The sequence below is a fragment of the Cupressus sempervirens genome, chromosome 3 (genome assembly GCF_028749045.1).
Source record: "Cupressus sempervirens isolate cs-2001-9-10 chromosome 3, ASM2874904v1, whole genome shotgun sequence".
Taxonomy (NCBI): Eukaryota; Viridiplantae; Streptophyta; class Pinopsida; order Cupressales; family Cupressaceae; genus Cupressus; species Cupressus sempervirens.
In genome coordinates this window covers 841,462,302-841,483,197 of record NC_143120.1, presented here as the reverse complement: position 1 = coordinate 841,483,197, position 20,896 = coordinate 841,462,302, and the positions used below count along the sequence as shown (strand labels likewise).

The 20,896-nt window shown below is 31.7% G+C and overlaps 1 pseudogene; it reads right to left on the bottom strand.

Moving 5' to 3' along the window:
- Positions 1-2,554: 2,554 nt before the first annotated feature.
- The window catches only part of LOC149569400 (uncharacterized), a 30,060-nt pseudogene continuing 11,718 nt past the window's right edge, over positions 2,555-20,896 (bottom strand).

Genomic DNA, 20,896 nt, shown 5'->3' with positions numbered 1-20,896 from the left:
AAGGTAAAAAACTATGTATACTAGGCAGATCTATATGGGAAAACATTATCTTGGAATTTCATAGTGGTGGACTAGCTAGATACTTTGGAAAGGTAAAAAAAAAACTTGGTTGAAGATAAGTATTATTGGCCCAAGAGAAAGAGGGACATTACTAAATATGTGGAAAGGTGTAGAATCTCTCAAGTGGCTAAAGGACATTCAAAGAATACAAGATTGTACATGCCTTTACCAGTACCCACCGAACCATTGATTGAATTGAGCATGGATTTTGTATTGGGTCTCCCACACACTCAGGGAGGTAATGATTCTATTTTTGTGGTTGTTGATTGATTTTTAAAAATGGTCCACTTTGTTTCTTGTAAAAAGACTAATGATGCAACTAGAATAGAAAAACTATTCTTCTTAGAAGTTATTCGTTTACATGCCCTTCCAAAGACTATTACATCTAAGAGAGATACTAAGTTCTTGAGTCATTTTTGGAGGAATCTCTAGAGGAAATTAGGAAAGAAGGTACAATTTAGTAGTTCCTATCATCCTCAAACTAATGGACAAACAGAGGTAGTAAATCAGAGTTTGGGAAATTTTTTATGTTACATTGTGGGTGAGAAACCTAAATAGTGGGACTTGGCATAGCCCCAGGAAAAATTTTCCTGTAATAGTGTTGTTAACCAATCAATTGATAAATCTTCATTTCAAATTATCTATGGTTGAAACCCTTAAGGTGATCTAGATCTTGTGTCACTTTTGTTGGGAGACAAAATTAGTGATGACAAAGTTGTCTTTGTTGAACATCCATCTTGACCAACTCCAACACGATGTCAGACAAAAGTTATAGGATAGTAATTTGAGTTACAAGATTACTGTAGATGCTACTTGGAGACAAAAAATATTTTTTGTAGGTGAATTTGTGATGTTTTACTTGAGGTGTGAAAATTTTCCTATAGGAACATATCATAAATTGAAGTATAAAAAGATTGGGCCTTGAAAAATCATCAAAAAGGTCAATGATAATGTTTATGAGATTAGCTTACAAGAAAATATTTCCATTTCCCATATTTTTAATGTTTCTAATCTATACACATTCCATGGAGATGTTCCAAATATAGATGATGTCTAGGGAGTGGATTGGCAACATCACCTTCCCAATAAGAAGGAAAAATTTGCTAAAATTATTGAAAAGAAGACTACCTCTACAAGACATGACCATCAGAAGAGATACCTAATAAATTAGATCAGTTACATGAAATAGAGAGTACATTGTTATTTGAGTGGGCAGTGATGCAGTTAGATCCAAAAAAATTGTAGCAATTCACAAACAAACACTTGCAAGAGCTGTGATTCTTTCAAGAAGGGGAGAATGATGCATCAACTTCTAGGTGTCATAAATTTGTACTCAGACCTGGGGTTCCTCTCAAATTTTTGTAGTGGTTTGTTAAAGGGGAGTTTGATGGCTTGATAATTGAGCTCGTCTCCATTGTGTCTAGAAAAAATTATTATCCAAGTCCTAGAAAATCCATTTAGACCCCCAAAACTTAGTTTTTGTAATCTCTATCTATTTTTTAGAGTTTTTTTTTTTTTTTTTTTTGTAATAACTTCAAATGGACATTTCCAAGTTTGAAGATTAGTTGGCAAGTTGATTTGGATAGTGGGTTTATTGGTCTTCCCTTGAAGCTATTTGGGATGTGGGTCCATCTATCTTTCACAACTCCTAATAGGGTTGCCACAACTCCTAACAAGGTTGCGACAACTCCTAACAAGATTGGAATCTCCTAACAAAGATTCAAAGTCTCCTAATAGGGACTGATATATACCAAATGTATTTATAGACTCCTAACATGGTCCATCCTCTAAGAAGGAACTTTTACTTTAGTACATAATCTTGTGGGTACCATTCCCACTGGGTTTTTCCTTCTGATCAAGGGTTTCCCTGGTTAACAAATTTTTTTGTTATTGCACATGAGTATCTTATTGTGGCTTCTGATTATATTGCTCATATAGTTAAAGTTTAATAAGGTTGATAATTGTGTTATTAGTTGGATAACTGATTCACCCCTTGCCTTTCAATTAGATTCATGGACTATATATTCTAACAAGCCCAAGATGTTCCATTTGCCCTATCTCACTTGGAATCTGTCCCTCTATTTTTTTTCCAACCCAAGTATGTTAAGTTTGTCAAAGTGGCAATTTGTTGTGGTATGCTTCCTCTTATCATGTTGTCCAATAAATCCAAGTTATATAGATCAGATGATAGTTGACCTATGTATAAAAGAAAAGTAGTAGTCAAATGGTTATATAACACTACTAACTCTTGCATGTAGGAGGAGTTAGTGAGAGTAGTGAGAAAGGCCAATGTGTTACTTCTGCCAACACCAAGTTTATTGGTGTGTAGATAAAGCTAGTTAAGAAGTTTCAACATTCCCAAATCCATTGTAACTATTCCAGTAGGTTGGTTATTATTTAAATAATAGATTGGAGCAATATCCTAGGGAGCTCAGTATGCTTCCACTAAGATGATTTCCATATAAACTAAGCTATTGAAAATTGGACAACTTGGTTATGATTTCCAATGGGACTGTCCATTAATATTGTTTTTAGAAAAATCTAACATAGTCAAGGCACGAATATTCTCTAAAGAATTAGGAATCATACCTGATATGTTATTTCCCCAAAGGTAAAGCATTTGTAGGTGAGTGAGTATTCCCAATTCAAGGGGAATGGTACATCTCAGATCATTTTTTGCCAATTCCAAATCAATCAAGGCAGACATATTTCCCAAAGAGGTGGGAATGGTACCAGTGAGATTGTTTTCTCTCAAATAAAGGAAATTTAAGCTTGGCAAGAGACCGAGCTAGGGTAGAATGTTTCCATGTAGTTGGTTGTAAGAGAGTCCTAGGTCATATAAGCTACAACACAAAGAGAAGTGGGAATTGTTCCTTGTAATTGATTGCAATATAGCCAAAGTTTCTATAGACATGATAGGTGACTGAGTTGAGGGGGGATTGTCCCAATATGGTCATTTTTGGAGAGACCGATGGAGTGAAGAGAAGATAGATTCCCTACTAGAAGAGAGATGGTGCCATGCAAGTTCATTCAGGACAAGCATATTATGGAAGTATCAATTATACAAAAAATAATCATCTTAGTTAGTATATCATTACATACTTTGAATAGTTGATAAATGATTCTTTCTTCTCTTTTTATTTGAATATAAAATGAATTACCTTATTTATTAATAAGACAATAATATTAGTCATAGTATAATAGTATGTGAATATTGACTTTATATAAGATAAACATTGAATTTGTGTACATTGATGTTAAAAATGAATTAAATTAAATAATTGGGTCTTAGGAGTAGGAGGATCATCAAAACACACTACTTTATCATTTACATAAGCTCCATCACCCACACCATCTCCAGTCCCAAACCTCTCTAGTAATGAGGTGTGTAGAGGGGTGTGTAGCTAAAAGGGGAGTGGACTAGAGACCAAACTTGGATGCAAAAGAATATTCATTTATGATCCTATATGATTGCCAATATTGGCTTTCCTCAACTTTGCAAGTGCTTCTCAAATTCCTATAGGCTCTCAACTGTGTTACAAATATTGACAACCCATAACACTTCCTTTGTAGCTAGGAAGTGATATATGTTAGAAAAAATAGTCCACCAAGATAACTGAGAGGGTGGGTGGGGAAATTAGTTATCCAACAATTAAAAAATTTATCTTTAAAAAAAAAACTTAACCATACAAAGATGAACATAGATAATTACACCAAATATGTTAACTAGGGAAACCCTTGATTAGAGGGAAAACCTTGGTGGGAATGATGCCCACGAGATGATGTACTAATATAAATATTCCTTGTTAGAGGATGGACCCTGTTAGGAGTCTATTACAACATTTAGTACATATGAGTCCCTATTAGGAGACTTTGAATTGATATTAGGAGATTTCAACCCTATTAGGAGTTGTGCCAACCTTGTTAGGAGTTGTAGTACAATGTATGCAAGATGAGTCCATTGCCCAAACATGCAATTTCAACTACAAGAAGAGCTCATTGCTCAAACATGAAATTTATTGTTATATTCTTCTTTCCTTCATTCTATCAATTGAACCAATCAATATTAGACCTTGTAGACTAGGTCACGAACCTCAGATCTAAATATCAAACCACAAATCACTCAACAAAACCTTGACAATGAAGTTTCCTTCACTTTTGCACTGCTCTGCTCAACTTTGCATTATGCTCTTACTATTTCTTATCATCAATCATAAAACCATGCCATGATAAAGGAAAATGTCCTTCCTTTATACCAAGTCCTCAAAACAATTCTCTAAGTTGGCTATTAGACCTTCTCAATTAATCATTATAGGACCACATTAAGAACATGTTACACTCAACTATAATATTAATCTTCCACCTTGCAACTTGAATAACTTTTTGTACATGCAATATTATGATGAGAAAACTTACCCACATCATCATTAACATGTCTTCTTCAAATACTCAACCTTTATTCTCATAATAACAACTCTACTAAGAGATATAACAAGTTTATGAGAACATGCCTCTATAAACTCTATCTCATAATAGACATCACCAAAACTTACATAACCTCTTACAGACTTATCATTTATTCTTTTGATGTTAACAACATATACTAGATACTCAAAAGTATCTCCTATAACATTAGATAGTTAGAATATGCAACTAGTTGTCCTTACCAAATTGATCTTTCCGCTATTCTTCTATCAGATATCACAAAAAAATGCTATGTTGACATCAATGAAAAACTCAATCATGAATGTAACATATCATCATAGTAACATATCTATAATACTCCCCCATAGGAATATCATCATGATTCATGATTTCAACATTCTAGCAACATTCTCCCCCTTTGGCATTGATGGCAACATAGATGAAAAACATCTAGTTCCAAGAATACCAACAAAAGACTATTCAACTTACTTTTCAAATCCTCTTCATCAATCATTCTTCCCAACTTTTTTCTTCTCCTAAACAAGTTGTACTTGTTCTTTATTTCTTCTTCCCCATGATGTTCTTCCTCATGATCTTCTCATTATGCAGTACTTCTCCCCAACATGTTTTTCATACTAAAGTTCTCCCCCATTGACATCAATGTCAAAGGTTTCAACAAAAAACTTTACTGCATCAAAATTCTTTACTAGCTTAAGTGTCCAAAGACACTATTGAAGAAAACATCCAACAAGATTCCTAGATGACTCTGTCCATCTTAGATACTCCCCCATATAGGAAGCATCAACATCTAGTCTAGACAACAACGATGCTCTATTACACTAGATTGATGCACTCTTGCATCTTCTACTCTATTGTAGGAAGGGGCATAACCCCTAGCATACCTCAAAAATATTCAAAAGTCTCTTTGGGATGAGGCTTAGTGAATATATTTGCAATCTGCTCTTTTGTCCTCACATACTCCAATCTAATTTTCTTTTCTACAACTTTCTCTCTCAACATATAATACTTAATATAAATGTGCTTAGCCCTTGAATGCAACACTCAATTCTTACACAAATTTACTGTGCTTCTATTGTTACAATGTATAACAATAGGTTCACTGATTTCTATCTTTATATCCTTCAACATTTACTTCATCCAAATAACTTTATTGCACTACAATATATTCTTCTTCCATTGTAATTTTTGATGTACAATCCTACTTCCTTCTTAGCCAAGAAACCAATCTTCCACAAAGAAATAAGGCTCCACCACTGGTGCTTTTCTTATCATCCATATTGCCTGCCCAATCAGCATTAGTATAAGCATACAAAGTGAAATCATTAGATCTATCATACCAAAATCCGAACTCAGATGCTCCTTTAAGATATCTAAATATCCTTTTGTCTGCTGCATAATGTGCTTCTCTAGGATCATCTTGGAATCTTACAACAATTCCAACTACATTTTCTATATCTAGCCTTGTGTGAGTTAGATATTGCAATCCTCCAATCATAGATCTATACTTCTCAATAGTAGGTGTCTCATCCTTTGTAGATAACTTGTGTCTAGTTACCATAGGTGTTCCAATGGGTTTGCATCTTTGCAAACCAAACCTTTTTAGTAAATCCTTCAAGTACTTAGTCTAAGAATTAAATATTCCTTCTTTATTCTATACAATTTGTAATCCTAGAAAATATTTCATTTCTCCTATCATATTCATCTTAAATTCTTTCTTCATCTCTTCAGAAAATTTGTCACTTTCCTCATCATTTCCTCCAAATTTGATATCATCAACAAATATTACCAAAATCATGAAACCATCATCAGTTTCTTTCCAATACAAATTACTATCTGCCATACGATTGATATATCCAAGCTTTGTCAAATGTTTGTCCAACCTTGCATACCAAGTTCTTGATGTTTTATTCAAGCCATACAATACATTATTTAGTTTGCATACTATGCCCTTATCATTTGTCAAAGGACATCCTTTAGGCTTCTTAATGTACACTTGTTCTTCAAGTTCTCCATTCATAAATTTTGACTTAACATCCATCTGATACAATTTGAATTTCTTCTATGTTGTATAGGATAAGAATAATCTTACTGCTTCTATTATAGCCACTGGAGCATAGCTCTTTTCCTAATCTATTGCTTCTTGATATGTGTAACCTTTACATACTAGTCTTTCCTTGTTCCTTACAACTTCAACTTGCTCATTCATCTTGTTCCTGAATACCCATTTAGTTCCTATCACACATTCTTGTCTACTGGTCTAGGAATCAATTCCCATGTCTCATTCTTTACTATCTTATCCAATTTTCCTTTCATAGCTTGCTTCCAATAATCATCTTTGCATGCTTCATCTATATTCTTAGGTTCAAATTGAGATATCAAGCATAGTTCTTCATTAAATTTGCTTCTTGTCATCACACCTTTGTCTTTGCTTTTGATGATCTACTCAGATGGGTGATTCTTTATCATATTCTTTCCTAAAGTAGGAATTTCTATCTCAACTCCTAGCTCTACTGAAGGTTCTAAGCTTTTTTGCTACCTTGGCTCTCCTTCATTCTACAAATCATTGTTAGTCTCAAGAAATACCTCATCATTCCTTGGCTTAGTAACAACATCATCATCTAAATTGTAATCAACCATTCTCTCTTGTATCCTAAATTTCTCATCAATTCTCACATTTGCACTTTCCATAATAGTCTTAGTTCTCTGATTATAACATCTATATGCCTTGCTTTTCAATGAATAACCAAGAAAAATACCTTTATCACTTCTGGCATCAAACTTACCAATATCATTATCTCTTTTGATATAACACTTACTCCAAATTTTTTTAAAATACTTAACTATAGGTGAGTGATCAAACCATAGTTCATGTGGGGACTTGTTTGTGTCTTTCTTGACTTACACTCTATTCATAGTGTTGACTATTGTATTCATAGCTTCTCTCCAAAAAATCTTGGATACATCATTCTCAACTAACATGACTCTTGCTGCTTCTATACCTTATTTGTTTCTTCTCTCTACAATGCCATTCTATTAAGAGGTTTATGGAGATAACAACTATCTTTTGATTCCATTCTCTTCATAGAACATGTTAAACTCATTTGAAGTAAATTCTCCTCCTCTATCTAATCTTAAACATTTAATCTTTATACCAGATTCATTCTCAACTCTATTGTTGAATATCTTAAAATTATCAAATGCCTCATATTTTTCTTTAAGAAATGCAACCCACATCATTCTAGAAAAGTCATCAACTAGAATCATAAAATACCTTTCACCATAGAATCCTTTAGTCTTCATAGGACTACTGAGATCTGTTATGCTTTTCCAACACACACTCTTTGCAAATTGTGTTAGTAGGCTTTACAATCTTAGCCAAATCTCTAACTATAGACATACTACTAGTCGTCATAATACTATAAAAGTCTATATGACAAAATCTCTTATGCCATAACCAAATGTCATCTACCTTTTTAACCAAACATGTCATTTTAGTAGGTTTCAACTAAAATACATTACTTCTAGATCTGGTTCCTATTCTAATTACCTTTCCATCTTTGTCTCTAATCATGCATGTCTTCTCTATGAACAAGAACTAACAACCTTTTTCTACTAGTTGTCCAACACTCAAAAGATTGTGCTTCAAACCATTAGCAAAATATACATCCTCAGTGTTAGTTTTACCATCAAGAGTTATGGATCCAATAACTTTAACTTGGCATGCTAAATTGTTTCCAACTCTGAAAATGCCTCCATCCTGACTTTTGAAGTCAACAAACTTTTTCATATCCTAACTTTCTTCTTTAATTGCCACAAACCTTATTTCATCATAACTAGCACTCACTACTTGTTCATCAAAATCATTTTCCTCATTTGCATACAAACACTCTCTATCTTTTCTAGGTTTGTAATTTCCTTTATAATTTTTCTCTCTTTTAGGACACTTAGATGCGTAATGAACATATTCATTACAAGTCCAACATTTGAAGATCTTCTTACCTCATTTTTCTCTTCTTACCAGAAGGGCTACTCCTACTTTAATATTTCTATCTTCTTCAGATCTACTGCTGCTAGAAAAATCTCCTCTAGCACTTGTGCTCCTTGATAAACTAGGTCAAATATTCAAGGCACTAAAAGTTTTATCTATTTTGGTCAATTCTCCAGATTGTCTAAGCTCATTCTCAACTGCTTCAAGTCTTCCAAGCAAGGCCCCCCCTTTGTGAAATCTTTGGTACAAGATATCAACAACTGTATCATTTGAATTGCTGGCTTAAATGGTGGTGTTAAGCTCTTTAATATCTTCCATATAACCTCATCATCTTCCTAGCTTCTCCTTGAGATCTAATACTTGCAGTGGTTTCTGATCATAGTATCTTGAAATGCACAAGTCCAACTTTTCAACCTCAATTTCTTAAAATGTTCATCACCTTCAAAACTATCTTCTAAAGCTTTCCAAATCAAATGTGAAGTAGCAAGTGACTTTACCTGATTGTATTCAATTTCAAGAAGTGCAGTCAATAGAGCTTCTCTAGCTCTCATATCACATGTAAAAAGATCTCTTTCTACCTTAGTACAAGTTTCCAAATCCTTTTCAACAATGACTGTCTTTGTCAAGATTCAATATCTTGGACCCATACACAATAAATGTGTCTTCATCTTTTCCTTCTAGCTCTTATAATTTGTTCCATCAAAATTTTTACTATCTTTCTTGAACATGCTCACCATGGATCTCCCAAAGATGTTAAAATTTATCTTCAAGGACCTCATGCTTTCATACCAATTGTTAGAAACAATAGTCCACAAAGATAACTTTGGGGGGGAAGGGATGGTGAATCAATTATCCAACAATTAAAACATTTACCTTCTTTAAACAAACTTAACTATTCAACCAAAGTAAACAACAACCATAAAGAAACACACATAGAGAATTACACTAGATATGTTGACTAGGGAAACCCTTGATAAGAGGGAAAAACCCAGTGGGAATGATGCCCACAAGATGATGTACTAATATAGATATTCCTTGTTAGAGGATGGACCCTATTAGGATTCTATTACAACATTCAATACATATGAGTCCCGATTAGGGGACTTTGAATCTCTATTAGGAGTTGTGCCAACCTTGTTAGGAGTTGTAGTACAATGTATGCAAGATGAGACCATTGCCCAAAGATGCAATTTCAACTACAAGAAGAGCTCACTGCTCAAACATGTAATTTACTATTATGATCTTCTTTCCTTTATTCTGCCAACTATACCAATCACTATCAAACCTTGTAGACTAGTTCATAAACCTTAGATCCAAATACCAAACCACAGATCACTCAACAAAACCTTAGCAATGAAGTTTCCTTTACTTCCACACTACTCTACTCAACTTTGCATTCCTCTCTTATTGTTACTTATCATCAATCATAAAACCATGCAATGATAAAGGAAAATTTCCTTCCTTTATACCGATTCATCAAAACAATTCCTTGAGTTAGCTATTAGACCATCTCAATTAATCATTATAGGATCACATTAAGAACACGTTACACTTAGCAATAATATTAATCTTCCACCTTGGAACTTGAATAACTTTCTGTACACAAATATTATAATGAGATAACTTATTCATGTCATCACCAACATGTCTTCTTCACATCTCAACCTCAATTCTCATAATAACAACTCTATTAAGAGATATAACAAGTTTACCAGAACATGCCTTTATAAAATCTATCTTAGAATAGACATCACCAAAACTTACATAACTTCTTATAGACTTATAATTTCTTCTTTCAAAATTAACTACATCTACTAGATACTTTGAAGTATCTCCCATAACCTCGGATAGTTAGAATACTCAACTAGTCGTCCATATGAACTTGATATTTCTATTGTTCTTCTGTCAGATACCACAGAAAACTACTATGTTGACATCAATGAAAAACTCAATCATGAATGTAACATATCATCATAGTAACATATCTACAATACTCCCCCATAGGAATATAATCACCATTCATGCTTTCAACAGTCTTGCAACAATATATGGTGGGCCATGTTATGCATAGCACTATGAACTACAATGTGTATAAATCAATTGCATGCCTTGGGATGATGGGATTAAAAGTCCTTGCAAGACTTCAATCACATCTCTATTATTATATACTCATATCCTCTAGCTATCTATAATACATGAATATGACCATACCAAGTCCTCCAAAAACTAAAATTCCAAATCCAAGGCAATTTTTTGTCTTAAAATATCTTGTAAATCATTTAAGGTAAGAAAACCAATAACTCTATATTCTTAATTGCTCAAGCTTGCAATACTAGATGATACCTCAGAAGATGATTTGGGTCAACTCCATCTAGTCAAAATATATCTGTCAAGATGTATTGATGGTGGCAGTAGATGCAATCTAGCCTATAATGTAGACTACTTCCCTCTGGCATGAAATAGTAACTTTATCAATAGTAGAAACTATCAATGGTCCCACTTTCAAAATCCTCTCCTCAACAAAATGTCTATGGGAAGGTACAACTAAATTAACCCTACAATACAAATTGTGATTGAAAAACACATTGTGCTCTTGAACAAAATAACCAAGAAGATCTAGATAGTTAATATTGAGACCCAAAAGGATCTTAGTGTACAACTTTTGTGCAAAATACAAAGGAATCTAGTCATTATTAGGATAATGACCATGGGTTACAAGGAATTAAGGGTATATCCTGGATGTTATCTCAAAAATGATGCACTATGTGGCCTGATATACACTCACAATGGCCTTCCCTTCATAATATGATAAAACCTCTTATTTGATAACATTCTTACATACATGAATTTGGAACATCCCTTAGGACACATCACCAAAGACCTCAATTCTCAATTGTTAATAAATATCATCTATGACTTGGTATTAAAATGAACTATGAGATCTCATCCATGCACTCAACTCCTTGAGACTCCTCAATATAATGGTACATATATCTATGCACATAACCTCTTGAGATATACTAATATAATCTAAAAATTGACTTATTTCTATGGTAGTGAACAAAAATTTGCTAATAATATCTGGAATGCAAGCCAAATTAGGGTGTGTGCCAACATCAAGTTTTTGACCATGAGATGAATCACCCTAAGGTACCTTATAAGGTACCTCATCCAAATTATGTGTGGCCTTCTAGGGGTAATATGTGTTAAATGTAAAAAATTACAAAAGCACATTACATATGCATGCAAAATAGAAAAAAAATGATATAAATCCATGCCATTAACTATAGAGTAATATTAAAATCTAAAATTATACATGTACAATTATAAATGATTTATATAAGAATGCTATATATAGAGAAAAAGACAAAGAGTGAGTGAGAGAGATTTAAGAAAATAAGAGGGGGGGGGGGGGGAGGTATCGAAGGAGAGCCTTAATGGGATTAAGAAAGAGTAAGAAATTTGGAGGAGAATGAGAAGGAAAAGGGGAAAGTGATAGGAAGGGTGGGGGCAGACGGGTGGGGTAGGATGGGGGGTGGGTGGGTGTAGGTAAGAGAGTTAAGGAAATAAGAAGAGATGATTTAAATTCATCATTGTGAAATAGGAACATGTGTGATGTATGATAGGACATGTTTATGATCATGATATATTTATAACATGTGTGATGCACAATGCATTGGTTATGCATAAGGTGATGTTTAACAAAAATATGCTGATAAAGGATCTAATGGTCGAGAATATGTTTAAATGAGATGTGAATACATGTGCATGATATCCTAAAATTTATATGCAAATGATAATGAATATGATAACATGATAAGGCAGTTCTATATGATAGTGAAACCAAACATAATTAATTTTATAGTACAACTAAGGGAAATTCATACAATAATGTGAGTATAGAGAGAGTCTTAAGGGGATTAGGACATAATTAATTTTATAGTACAACTAAGGGAAATTCATACAATAATGTGAGTATAGAGAGAGTCTTAAGGGGATTAGAGGGAGTTAAGGAAATAAGGTGGGGGGAGAGAGAGAGAGAGAGAGAGAGAGTTAGTGGAGGTTTGATAGAGTCTTAAGGGGAAAAGAGAGATAGAGTATGCACATGTGTATGTAAGAGATAAAAGTAAACATTTAAGAAATAAAAATGTACCTATATTTAAAAAAATAAAATTTTAAGTTCATATAGTACAACAATTAAAAGCTGCAAAAATAAACCATTCATGTACCCAAATAAATTTTTACAAGGTTTAGAATTTTCTAGATTTTCTTATGGTTTTAATTTTTAAATTAAAATAATTGAAAATTATAGGAAATAAAAATTACTGATATAATTAGCTCAAAATAATTTAAAATGAAACAATTTATATTTATATTTAAAAAAATTTGTAACTTAGTTTTCCAAATTATTGTTTTAACATTTTCTAATATATTCTAATAAAAATCTTTTTAAAAAAATAAAATAAATAAAAAATGATTGGAAATGGAAAACTAGCTAAAATAATTGAAAAACATATAATTTATAAAATAGGAACAAATGTTTTCTAGAATGCTTGGAGGGACCTCATCCCCACTAGGATTCAAATCTTGTTGACAAAAACACAAACACAACAACTTAACAATCACAATTTGCCACTATTGGTTGAAATATACTAGACTCTTAATTTATATGAAGGTCCTACAAATAGTTTTGGATTTTTTTCCTATATTATAGAAATTATCTTTTTTATCTATCAAACTGGTTTGATATGATAACATGAACATTTGAGAACACTAAGATCTTCCAATGATAGTTCACTAAAGATATTTGTAAATTATGATACACATATCCATACAAAAACTTGATTTTAATTTTCAAACTTTCATAAAAGTAATGCAAATAATACTTGGAGTATCAAGTCACTATGTTTGATAACTTGCATCTAGTAAAGAACTTTCTACTTAGCTAGAGGCTAAATGAATTTATCATGCTTTCCCACACTCAACTAGAGACTAGGGAAGACTTGTTCATAAAAGAGAAATGCTTTGCATTCATATTTATATTGTGAAGAATGCAAACTTGTGTTCTAATGATTTATGTTTTTCTAATAGATAGACATATGTATATGTGAATATATTATAACCAAACTCAATATATAAAATTGGTTTATTTCTTACAAAATACCATATTGCTTAATTAATAATACACAATTTAATTATTTGATATGAATATGTTTAAATTTATAATATATATTAAAAAAGGTATAATTTGTTGTTTTTTTATATTTTTATTATTTTAAATAATGATTAATCATTACAAATAGACTCTTTCCTCTAATAAAAAATACTTAAGAAATAGTGGACTCGTGAAATAGTGTTAGTGTTACCATGTGATTGATTATAAGAAAGTGAAAAAAATAGAAAGTAAGACAATTTGAAGGAATGGGGATGATTCCTCAAGAAATAGTCTTTGACTCAACTATGACTTAACCTATCTCTATAGATAAGATTTGTCTCTGTATGAGTGAAATTATTTAATAGTCTTATGTTATATTCTGATTGAAATTCATTATAGATATTATAGACCAAAAAATTATTGGTTTCCAAATGAGGCTGCAGTGGCAATGACCATTAAGGATGGAATGACTGACATGCCCTAGGAAAACATAATAGTTGAAAAGATAACAAAAAAGTGGATAAATTGGTCATTCTAATCTCTAGCTCTGTGTGATCCATTTTTTAAAAACCCCATACCACAACATATCACAATGAAGAACCCCAAACTCCTAAAATCTAGGTTGAAAAGGCAACATCATCTTTGATTATATTAATTAAATGGCTACTGTTGAGTCAGTAGGAGCCAAAGTTCCTTCAAAGATCACATGTAGACAATGGCTCGAGGCTCCTGAAATAGAGTGAAAGAATTCTATAAAAAGGAAAATTGGTATTTCCTACTATTGGGTCGAAGAGATGAAGTAACTGTTGTAAAGGGATTAACAAATTCGACAAACTACAAAATATTCTAGCATCAAATTCAAATATTAGTGACCTTTAAATTCTTGTTCATGGTTTTCCCTCATATTTTTGAGCTCAGAAAATAATGAATATTAGGGAAAGGAAGAAAAATAATTCCTTTTCAACTACATAGATTGAGAGTTTTTGCTTTTGTTACACATTTTACAATTTTTCTTAAGTATATATAGACAACATAATTTTTCAAGCTAGCATGATGCATACACATGACTCTGATAAGCTTACAATTTCAAATAGCTATAATTTAGTCTAAGGAGATCCAAGAATTTCACAAGAAAGAAGACAAAAAATTCTTAATGGAACTTGTGAAGAATTCAAATTCAAAAACTTCAAATTTTGTTTGGCAAACAAACAATGCCAAGTGATAGTTTTTCTCAACACAAGATGGTGCTGAGTGACAGGCAGATGATGCTGAGTGACTTGGAACATGAAGAAGCCAAATAAGATCGACAATAAGGCAACTCAGTACAACAGGATGTCAAGTGAGCTTGGTCACTGAAGGAAAGGGTGAGCTAGGCACATTGGTTTTCGAGTGAGCTTGGTCTCCAAAAAGAGGTGGAGCTCGACAATCGCTACACACAACCAACACTTAGACTGAGTAAACTTGGTCAATAAAGACATTGAGTGAACTTGATAGGAACAATAGAGGAAGAGCTTAGTTAAGGAGTGAACTGAGTGAGCTGTTTAATTGAAAACACAAGGAGGACAACAATGAAACTTGCACGTATGAACTCCTTAGATACTAAACATGAAATAGTGAATAGAAGGGCGACAATAGTAAGCCAAGTATGCCTGCTTTCTTTCTTTCTATTCAACTAGGTTAAACTATTAAAAAACCTTGGAGCATTTGGCTTCAATTAGAAAACACTAAACAATTCAACTGATAAAACTTTTAGCTCAACTTACAACACAAAGGCTACATATAATAATACTTGGAGCAATCACTACTTCTTAGGACAAACCAAAATGAACATACAGAATGATAGAGAGATTCAACACATGCTATTGCAAACACTAAAATTGAACCTTCCTTCTGTCCTTTGATCTTTGAATATTCCTCTGATCTGATTTGTTGATCTTCTTCCTTATCTACTATGCTCTTCTCCTCTATGTGCTCTCTGTAATGTCCCCTTCTGGACATTCATTTATTTACCTTTTTTATTCATATGCTTTTATAATATTTCCCTCTCATATCCTTTCCAATGCGTTGATATATTATATATTTATGAGTGTATTCATAGAGTCGTGTCCTTTCATATTAATATTAATTATAATAATAAGGTAATTATGTATTTTATTTGTTATATATTATTTTTAATGATTATATATTATATTATTGTATTAATTATATATATTATTATTAATATTAATAATACTATTATAATATTAAATTATTAACTAAAATAATATTATGTAATCTTATATTATGATAAATTATAGCTATATCATTATTAAACATACCATAAGATTAATATATTAAATAATGATATATTATTATACATATTTTAGATATATCATATATATATATATATATATATATATATCACGTATATTTATCTTATTTTTTATAATTAATATTTGTATTATCATAATAACAATTCATTATATATATATATATATATATATATATATATATATATATATATATATATATATATATATATATATATATATATATATATATATATATATATATATATATATATATATATATATATATATATATATATATATATATATATATATATATATATATATATGTAAATTTGTTAGAACTTTTCCTTATTCCTTAGTAAAACTTACTCCTAAATTGGGACATCAGAGTCCTCTCCTCTCAAAATTTGCTTTTCCTCAAGCAAAGACAAATATTTCCATGTAAATTTAGCATCCACAAAAAATTGATATAACAAAACATAAGCATATATAGAGTATACATATTGATGCATAAATACAAAAAGTAGACATGAGGTAGACACTTGAATGCATGAAGACATGAAGCATACACGATGTAGACACTTGAAGACACAAAGTATATATGATGTAAACAATTGAAGACATGAAGTATACATGATGTAGACAGTTGAAGACACAAAGTATACATGATGCAGATAGCTGAAGACAGACATTATGCAATTCCTTGATTGGAATGTCATACTCCTTTCCCCTATCATCGAAATCAAAAGTTCTTGAAGATGCATATTTTAAATTTTTTTTCTATAGCTAGTACTATAATAGGGTATATACTTCTATGGTGAATGGTAGATTTACTGCTGCTTGAGTTTGGACATGCTCGGCTTGGGGCTCCCTCAGATTTTAATCCATATTGGGATTCTCTTGCCCCAATGTGACCGATTTACTTCTCCCCCTATGCACACTCCCTACCCACTAGGAAAATGTTTAATTTTGATGTGGATGATAGATTTATTACTTCTCAAGGTTTAACACACTTAGCTTGGGGCTCCCTCAGATTTTAATCCATATTGGGATTCTCTTGTCCCAACATGACCAATTTACTCCTCCTCTCGTGCACACTCCCTAACCATTATGAAATTGAGCACAAATATTTTTAACAATGTCCCCTTATGAGACGTTTTCTTTATTTGATAGTATATAAAAATGTTTAGTGTAGGTGGAATCCATGTAATGCATAGTATACCCTCAACCACTCCTCATTCTTAAATGATTAGTTTCCACTCAAATCATCTTTAATAAATATTGGAGTTGAATGTTCTTTATTTGATCATTATAAGATTTTGCCCCTCATATATATGGTAGTACAAAGGGTACTATCACATTGTATTATTATTATATTTTCTCCATTAGTCAATATCCAACATATATTTCATAATCTCCAGCTACCATTATCTTATCTATTCTCCAATAATAATTATTATGGCCTCCTCTCTTTGATGTCCAATACTCCCTTCCTTCATATTGTTTGTATCTTCACAAAATCAACGTGTATGGACTAGGTTTTACCATTACTGGATAACTTCTTTATAGTGTCTTGCATAAAATGTGTTTGACTATGGCCCACAATGTGTTCACCACCCATAGATTCAAAGGAATATTTGCAATATCAGACATAAGGATTTCTAAAATATGTATTGCATTGCCTCCTTAAATATTTTCATTTCTCTAATCTATGTTACATCTTCAGTGTGATTTAATATTACACCTTGTGCTAAGTACATATGGGAGCATTGTTTGACATTTTCTTTGATGTAATATAATTTAGTTCTATTGTAAGGGTGCATTCCATCTATTAGTTTGAAGCTATTGTGGTTTATTGCTTCAATACTATTTATTTATTTTCTTCATTGTACCTCCCTACATTTACCTTTAGTAGTGTCTTGGCAACATGATAGGTGTCTTTTGATGTTTATGTGACTTCATTGTACCTCCTTATTTTCTACATTTCCCATAGCATAGCAAACATAACAATAGTTACACTATTATTATTTCTCAAAAATGACCAATGTAACATTTTCCAAAGTCTCTTTTTGACAAAATATGTCCTTTCATATAATGATAACATGGTGTATAGCAACGACAATATCTCTATGAGTGTTTCCAATGAATAATCTTCATAATCTTTGAAGGCACCAATAGATGTTCATTGTTGCTAATTTCCCCATAGAGCGGGATCTTTAGACCCTCGACCAATCATAATCATTCTATTGGCACTTGGCTAGAAAAGAAATTTGGCAAGTGGATCTGTGTATCTAAGTCCAACATGAATCTGTGTGTGAATTAGTCTGGTATGCGCTATGTGGGATGGATGCATCTCAATGGTTATGGGCATAGAATGGATGGATGTCATGACTTTTAAAATAGATCTAGTTCAATATTTTAGATTCTCTTCACAATTTAAGTTGTATAGTTTGAGCAAAGGCATCAGGTTTACCCAACATGATATTGATGAAGCCATCATGGGAACACATGATATCTTCTAAACATTCAGTTGCTTCTATTCAATGGGATTTAGAATGTTGTAGTCATACTTTGGAATGGATGCTATTTGATCGGATTTCTTTCACTCTGTGTTCATTTTATCTTCTCCTCCTTCTTGCCATGACAATATTGCAAACTTCTATGGATTAATTTTCTTGTGTCTATTATCTTTTATTGAATACCATTCAATATGAGTCAAACTATTTGATAGTCACTTAATTTAGATCATTAAAATATATGGAAAGTGCCTATGATGTCTGTCATTTTGTAGAATCTATGATCATATATCTTAGAAGCAATTGTTAAGACTTTTAAAATTGTTGTCTATTGATGTTCTCCCATTAGGATGGTAGGAACATGCTCTGATACCAAATGTGATGTCCTCTTCTAGACATTTATTTATTTACTTTTTTTATACATATGATTTTATAATATTTCCCTCTGATATCCTTTCCAATGCTTTGATATATATATATATATATATATATATATATATATATATATATATATATATATATATATATATATATATATATATATATATATATATGAGTGTATTCATAGAGTTGTGTCCTTTCATATTAATATTAATTATATTAATAAGGTAATTATGTATTTTATTAATTATATATTATTTTTAATGATTATATATTATATTATTATATAAATTATATAAATTATTATTAATATTAATAAGACTATTATAATATTATATTATTAAGTTAAATAATATTATGTAACCTTATGTTACGATAAATTATAGCTATATCATTATTAAACATACTATAAGATAATTATATTAAATAATGACATATACATATTTTAGATATGTCTTATATATATATATATATATATATATATATCACATATATTTATCTTATTTGTTATAATTAATATTTGTATTATCATAATAATAATTCAATATTATTATTATATATATGTAATTTTGTTAGAACTTTTCTTTATTCCTTACTAAAACGTACTCCTAAATTGCGACATCACACTCTCCTTCTTAATGAATGAATGAGATTCATTCCTTTTGTCAGGCTTAAAATTTTTTTCCCTCTCTTTTCAAATTCAAACTCACCTAACAAGTTAATGAGGGTCTGGAGGGTATGTGGGCATTTGGCTCTAGGGGCAATCAGCCATGTCACATCAATTTCTGACACTCCCACTTTGTCCCAAGCCAACAAAAAAAGAACGATCACTCCTTATCCAAATCAACTACACCAAGAATCCTTCTTAGGTGCAAAAAAGTTCCAATCCCTAAAGGTTTTGTAAAAATTTCAACTACTTGTTGCTCAGACTTGCAAAATTCCATTTTGATATCTCCATTCCCCACCAACTCTCTAATGAAGTGATATATGATCTCAAATTGGTTGCTTCTCCCATGGAAGACTAGATTCTTAGATAGTACAATTGAGGAAATGTTGTCACAAAATATTGTGGTTTCATCCCCTTGCCTTTCATTAAAATATATCAAGATTCTCCTTAACCAAATAGCTTGACATCCTGCTACATTTGTTGTTATGTTTTCAACCTCTATTGTAGATTGAGAAACAATGGGTTGCTTCTTGGATGCCCATGAAATTGTACCTGATCCCATATGGAACATGTATATGGAAGTGCTCTTTCTATCATGCAAACTTCCAACCCAATCACTATTAGTGTAACCAACCAACTTAAAATCATTATCTTCAGTATAAAAAATCCTAAATCCCTTGGTATCATTCACATACCTTAGGATCCTATTTCTCACTTGCCAATGGGAATCCTTTGGTGTTTCCATAAATCTGCAAATCAAACTTACTACATGCATCATGTCAGTCCAAGTTGCTATCAAATACATCAAACTTCCAATCATACTCTTGTATAGTGTTGGATTCACACTTTTGCTACAATCTTCCTTGCTCAACTTTAGACCTACTATAGTTAGTGTTGGGGCTGCCTTACTATTCTGCATTTTCAATCTCTCCAAGAATTGCCTTGCATACTTTTCTTGAGAGATGAAGATGCCATGATGTATTTTTTTTACTTCTATGTCTAAAAAATACTTTAAGAGACCTAGGTCTGTCATTTCAAATTCATTCTTCATGGCCTCTTTGAACTCACCAATTAGGAAATTATCATTTCTAGTGAAGATTAAATCATCTAGATACAAGACAATAATCAATACATTACCATTTGTTTCCTTGATTTAAAGAGTGGGCTCACTATTTCTTTGGCTAAAGCCATTGCTCATCAAATATGAGTCAATCCTATTGTACCATGCCCATGGAGCTTTCTTGAGCCCATATAGAGCTCTCTTCAATCTATACACCTTGTGTTCTTCACCCTGTTAGAATTCTTTAGAATAACTGAGAGGGGGGGTGAATCATTTATTCAAGGTCCAAATGCCCTATTAATACCTTTTTACTACTTTTAATGAATCCATAT